Source organism: Malus sylvestris, chromosome 3 (genome assembly GCF_916048215.2).
Source record: "Malus sylvestris chromosome 3, drMalSylv7.2, whole genome shotgun sequence".
Taxonomy (NCBI): Eukaryota; Viridiplantae; Streptophyta; class Magnoliopsida; order Rosales; family Rosaceae; genus Malus; species Malus sylvestris.
The window spans coordinates 11,102,595-11,109,628 of record NC_062262.1 but is presented as its reverse complement, the minus strand read 5'-3'; the positions used below and the strand labels follow the sequence as shown (position 1 = coordinate 11,109,628).

General features: G+C 39.3%; 1 long non-coding RNA gene across 1 annotated transcript; it reads left to right on the top strand.

Moving 5' to 3' along the window:
* The first annotated feature begins 355 nt into the window (after positions 1–355).
* LOC126616738 (uncharacterized) lies at positions 356–1,940 on the top strand. Its single transcript, XR_007621246.1, has 2 exons — positions 356–454; positions 1,765–1,940. It is a non-coding gene; the product is annotated as an uncharacterized LOC126616738 (long non-coding RNA).
* The last annotated feature ends 5,094 nt before the right edge of the window (positions 1,941–7,034 follow it).

Below are 7,034 nucleotides of genomic sequence, written 5' to 3'. Positions count from 1 at the left end.
TCGGCGATGCAGATAGGGTGGAGGGTCTTTTTCTTGGAAGGGAATGGGTAAAAAATGGGTTGGTGAGATCGAGAGGGGTGGGAGGGGAGAGAGGGTGAGTGTTGCAGATTGATTTGGAGGACAGGGTTGCTGGGTTTGTAAGAGCCATTGTTCTTGTCTTTCCTGCTCTTCCTGTTTCTCTCTCCTACTGTCTGAAAATTGGAATATCTAGAGAGAGGAGTTTGGCGAGGAGGCTCAGTGGGTTTTCTGGGAAAGCTTTGGGGTTTTTGAATTTTTTGTAGATTCACGGCGGAGGTGAAAATTTGAGAGAAAACTGACATAGCTTTTCGTGTCGATTCCCACAGACGGTGTCAAATGTTGATGCACAAAACCAGAGGTCTTGGAACAACGTAAATCCGACCGTGAATCTGCAAGTAATGTAAATAACATAAGATGTATCGTGGTTCACCCCAAGGTTTGGGCTACGTCCACACTGATTATTGTATTTATCTGAGAGGTGAGAGAGAGAACTTCTGAATATGATAGGAGATGTGAGAAGGGTGAGAAGGCACCAGAAATGGCCTCCCCTAATTGTGAGGTAAGGGGTCCTTTTATAGAATAAGGACTCCTCACTTATTACATATTTGCCCATTCCTTTATCACATAATTACATTTAAGTTCCCCAAGTATTTGTAGGAGATTTAAATATGAGGCCCTAAATATGGTATAAACATATTAAAATATTTATTTGCAACTAATTTATTACACTTATGACATTTTTCTGGCCAACCTAAATTAATGTATTTATATTCTTCTTCATGTTGTTCTTTTATGAATGCACACATATACTCTTCTAGATCACTATTTGTGCTACTTGAATCTTCCGAGTCTGAATCTGTCATGTTAATACTTTATATTATAAATACTCTCATTATCACTTAAATCATCTAAACTGTATATTGACTGAATATCCTCATCTTCTTTTAACTTAAACAACTCCATCAAATGTACTTTTTCTTTCAATTGTTTACCTAATTTTGGACATTTATGTCTAATATGTCCAGCTTCTCTACATGAATAACATTTACAACTACTCTTATATTTTGGCACTTTATATTTTCTAATCCAAGGTCTGCCACTTCTTTTTCTAAATTGTTTTGGAATATATTTTCTTTTCCTATATGTTCTTGAATATCTTATACTGAAATTCTTATGCTGTTTGTAGGGTTTATATGACTTATATTTCTTTTTGTATCTTTTCTTATGCTTATTTTTCTTATGAAAACCATACTGTTGTGGTAATTCTATATTTTTGCAACTCATGTAAAATTGTTTCTTAATTTGTCTCTTAGCTTTTATTTGACTACACTCTTGTCTAAGTATATCATATACATGTTGAATTCTAGGTCCTATTGCAATATCATTTTTCTTTGGATGCTTTTGCCATTCATTCCAAATCTTTTCTCCTATTAGTCCTCTTATTTTTCTCATGTAAGTATCTAATAAATTAATATCACTAATTCTGCATGTTCTTCCTAAATATTTAAAGAAGTCTATGGTATACTCAACTATATACTCTAAATCACAAATTTGCAATTGTTTTAGATTTATAATTGCTCTTATTTGTTCTTGTTCGCTTCTGTTATCTAACCTATTATGATCTAAAAACTCTTGTTTAATCAAAGTTGTTGATGCACAAAACCGGAGATCTTGGAACAACATAAATCTGACCGTGAATCTGCAATAAACGTAAATGACACAAGATGTATCGTGGTTCACCCCAAGGTTTGGGCTACGTCCACACTGATTATATTGTATTTCTCTGAGATGATAGAGAATGAGAGGGTGAAAGCTTCTAAGAGCTTTTGAGGGTGAGAGAGGGGATCTCAGGCCGAGGAATTGGCCTCCCCTAATTGTGAGGGTGAGGGGTCCTTTTATAGAATAAGGACTCCTCACTTATTTGCCCATTCCTTTATCACATAATTACATTTAAGTCCCTCGAGTATTTGTACGAGATCTAAATACGAGGCCCTAAATATGGTATAAACAGTAGTCCCCCAAGTTTTCAGTCAAAAGAGTCTTTTGGCTGGAGACTTGAAATTCAGTCCATGTGTGGGCCGAAGTAACTAAATGTTGTCTTGAACTATTGTTCGATATGAGGCGGTGCTCAATCTGAAATGATGCTCAACTAGAAGTAGCACATGTTGCGAGGCTGCTCGGCTTGTGGCTTATGTTGGCTTGGTTGGCTCGGCTTGTGGCACTTAAAGGTGAGGGAGTCCCTTTTATAGAATAAGGGCTCGCTCCTTAATACATAAATGATGGGCTAGAGTTGATGCTCGCGGCGAGGCGGTTGCTCAGTAGGCGGCGATGCTTTCTAATGGTGATGAGGGAGTCTTTTTTATAGAATAAGGGCTCGTTCCTCAATATATAAGTGATGGATTAGGAGTGATGCTCGCGGCGAGGTGGTTGCTCAGCTGGTGGCGTTGCTTTCTAACAAAGGTGAGGGAGTCCCTTTTATAAAGTAAGGGCTCGCTCCTCAATACATAAGTGATGGACTAAGTCCCCCAAGTATTTCTCATTAGTGCTTTCTAATGAAAGTGAGGGAGTCCCTTTTATAGAATAAGGGCTCGCTCCTCAGTACATGAATTTAGAGTTGATGTTACTCTAATGATGGTGAGGGAGTCCCTTTTACAAAATAAGGGCTCGCTCCTCAGTGGGTGCTCTCTAATGAAAGTGAGGGAGTCCCTTTTATAGAATAAGGGCTCGCTCCTCAGTACATGAATTTAGAGTTGATGTTACTCTAATGATGGTGAGGGAGTCCCTTTTACAAAATAAGGGCTCGCTCCTCAGTGGGTGCTCTCTAATGAAAGTGAGGGAGTCCCTTTTATAGAATAAGGGCTCACTCCTCAATACATAAATAATGGGCTAAGTCCCCCAAGTATTTTTCATGAGGCCCAGTTGAGGCCCAATATGTGGTACACAGTGTAGTCCCCCAAGTTTTCAGTCAAGAGAGTCTTTTGGCTGGAGACTTGAAATTTGATCCATGTATGGGCCGAAGTGGCAGTTTGCTCGGCTGGAGGCGGTATTTGTATACCATGCATTAAAACTTTGTAATTGTAGTGCTGAAGCTTTGTAATTGTAGCCCTGAGGCTTTGTAATTGTAGCCCTGAGGCTTTGTGATTGTAGCCCTGAAGGGCCGAAGTGGCAGTTTGCTCGGCTGGAGGCGGTATTTGTATACCATGCACTAAAACTTTGTAATTGTAGCGCTGAAGCTTTGTAATTGTAGCCCTGAGGCTTTGTAATTGTAGCCCTGAAGCTTTGTAATTGTAGCCCTGAAGCTTTGTGATTGTAGCCCTGAGGCTTTGTGATTGTAGCCCTGAGGCTTTGTAATTGTAACCCTGAAGCTTTATGATTGTAGCCTGAGGCTTTGTGATTGTAGCCCTGAGGCTTTGTAATTGTAGCTCTGAAGCTTTGTAATTGTAGCCCTGAGGCTTTGTAATTGTAGCCCTGAAGCTTTGTAATTGAAGCTCTGAAGCTTTGTTTGACATGAGTGGTGCTCATGAATGTTGACATGAGTGATGCTCATGGATGTTGACATGAGTGATGCTCATGGATGTTGACATGAGTGATGCTCATGGATGTTGACATGAGTGATGCTCATGAATGTTGACATAAGACTTATGAATGTTGGTATACGTGATGCTCATGGATGTTGACATGAGTGATGCTCATGAATGTTTATGTATAATTGATATGAGTGATGCTCATGAATGTTTATGTATAATTGTTATGAGTGATGCCCATGTATGATTTTGGAGTACGGGTTGTACTTTTTGATCACTTGGTTGGTGATAAGAGCGGCAGGCTGTCGAATAATTTTTAGAGTACTGGATGTATTTTTGATCACCTGGTTGGTGGTAATAGCAGCAGGTTTGCCGAATAATTTTGGAGTACTCGATGTACTTTGATCACCTGGTTGGTGGTAATAGCGGCGAGTTTGCTAAATAATTTTTTTTTTTTGGGTATTAGTGAACCCTTTTTTTTTTTTTTTTTTTTTTTTTTTTGACTGGGTATGATATCGGAGATACAGATGGTGATAATAGTACATATACCAGCAAAAAATAAAAATAATGTCTGCGGTGCCCGCGTATGCATGCATATCCTCGCTTTCTCCACTTTCTCTTCTTTTGTGATGTCCACTCTCTTTGTGCTTTTAAAGATACATCACATACAACCCATCATCACACCTCTACTTTTCTAACAGTGATGCCCTCTTTCTTTTTCCTCTTCCCACTTCCACACTAATATTTGAAGAATAAGTATAATAATAAAAATTATTAAAACTATTTTGCTTTAAGAAAATGTGGCCAGCATCTTGTAATAAAAGAAGACTTATCTTCTGTGGTTTGAAGAGTGGTATTGTGGGCTGGCAGATAGTGGGATAGTGTCTAACAAGCAAAGTTGATGCCGTTGATGCTTTGTCGGTGCTACAAAGTTAATGCTCTGTCGGTATTTCATGAGCCCACCATTGCAAGAAAGCTCTGCTTTCAGTTCATAAGAAAACCCCATAACGCTTCGCCGCCCTTCTCCATATAATATCCCGACATGTTTCTTATTGCCAATGAGTGGTCATCAGATCCATATATCTTGAACAATGCGCACGGATGATTGGATCTTTGTGCACTGAAGTATGGAGGGTGTGATTGCTTCTGCGAGACTGTTTCGACTCCTCGTCCACCTCAGACATCCTTCTCCCAATGATCCTCTTCACGGAGAAGAAGGTGTTCTCGAGGTTCATTGGAGTCCCCCGTAATGTCGTGCCGCGTGGATTCAGGGAGGCCCACATGAGGGAGTCGAAGCCTTCGTCGAACACTAGAAAGTTGCAGGAGGCGCGGGACTTGAGGATCTGGAAGGACACGCTAATCTTTTCACGCCTCCTTCCTCAGGGCAGACGCAGTGGTGCACACAGTAGTCACTGATACTGCTGAGCTTAGCCTTGAAGGTCCGCTTCGAAACCCCGAATCCCCGGCTGACGACAACTTAGGATAATTTTGGAACATTCATTTTTTGTGATTGAAACGGGGAGGACTGGACCAGGGCCCACCACTCGACGAAGAAGTCCTCCACCGTCTAATAGGCCAGCGACGCAAACATTGGAGCATTGGGATTCAAAGCTCTCACTCTTGGTGAAGAGCTCGTACATATGGCCCAGATCGGCGGCGTTGCCGTGGGAGTAGAGCAGTGTGGAAATGGCCAAAGGGTGGCGAATGTGGATGGCCACAACCTTAATGCCACGGCGGGTCGACAGTTTTAGAACCTCCACATTTTCCCGGTGAGGGAAAGGGCTGAGAAGCAGGAGGCCGGTGTGGTCGTCTGTGATGGGCTTGTAGGAAGGTAGGTTTGGTGTGAAAAAAGGCGAACTTGGCCATCATCATGGACGACATCACCCCACCCATATCACTCCCTCTCTCAAAATTGGCAACTTAATCTTTCACTCTCTCTCATCTTTCTCTCTCTGTAATGGGAAAAAAAACATATTTTTTTGTTTGGGTTTTTACAAATGGTTAGTGTCAGGCCACAGACAATTCCCAACCATTTAAATATTCGCAAATTATGAAAAGATGCGGTGGTGGGATGGAAGATGGGTTTTTGCAGATTTTTGCAGATTCAAGTGGAGTGTGGTGAGGTCTCACGGTGGTGAGATGAAAAAAATGAAAGAGAACCGACAGAGCTTTTTGTGTCGATTCCCACAGACGGCGCCAAATGTTGATGCACAAAACTGGAGGTCTTAGAACAACGTAAATCCGACCGTGAATCTGCAATAAACGTAAATGACACAAGATGTATCGTGGTTCACCCCAAGGTTTGGGCTACATCCACACTGATTGTATTGTATTTCTCTGAGATGATAGAGAGGGAGAGGGTGAGAGAGGGGTTTTTGGCCTAGGATTGGCCTTCCCTAATTGTGAGGGTGAGGGGTCCTTTTATAGAATAAGGACTCCTCACTTATTACATATTTGCCCCTTCCTTTATCACATAATTACATTTAAGTCCCTCGAGTATTTGTACGAGATCTAAATACGAGGCCCTAAATATGGTATAAACATACACTATCTTTTTTATTTTGTTATGTTCCTCTAATCCAGGAATTCGGCCTATTAATATTTTTGTAAATTTTAATTATGTTTATATGTGTTGGAAAGTGAATGCTATTTGCTATTTTTCATGGACTTTAGGTAGGAACTTGCATTTAAAATCCTATGTTGTTTGACAATTGCATGATTAACATTTAAATCATTACTTTACGCAAAGTGAAAATGAAAAACATGACAACTTTTTAGGATGTGCATGGTAAAGAAAAAGTTCCTCTTTGCACAATACATTTAAAATATATCTTAACCATTACAATGGAAGAAAAATTATCAAAATGCACATTTAGGGACGTGTAGCGTCCGTGATGCAAAAATGCCCCTCGCATGCACGTTAGTGCATGCAGGGAGGCTAGTAGTATTATAATGAGGGATTTAAAATTTATATAGGATTATAAATCTCATAAAATATCAAACAATTAATGTCAAAACTATAAATATATATATATATATATATATATATATATTAATAGTAATATAATGAGTTGTACAAAGTCAAGGGACCTTGATCAAATTTTGAATACTATTAAGGTTTTAATCAAAGAATGTTGAGGATTAGGGACCGCATCCAAAATATCCTTAAAAAGAATATATATATATATATATATATATAATATATAGATTAGGCGAGTTAGCGAGGACATTGTTTCAACTCTTTTCATCAAAATTCTCTTTATTTTCGTGAATAAAAGTAGTTTAGAATATCGTCTTGTGCAAAAACAAAACAAATTAACAAGAATTGTTTTGTCAAAACATCACAAGGGACATGGCGCCATTCTTGATTACTGTAAAATTTCTCCTTTAGTCTAAGAGGAATATTTTGTTATATCATCACATGCTATTACTAACTTGTACATGTATCTATTCATTAAAATTATACCCTAAGTGCAAATGAAACATCTATCA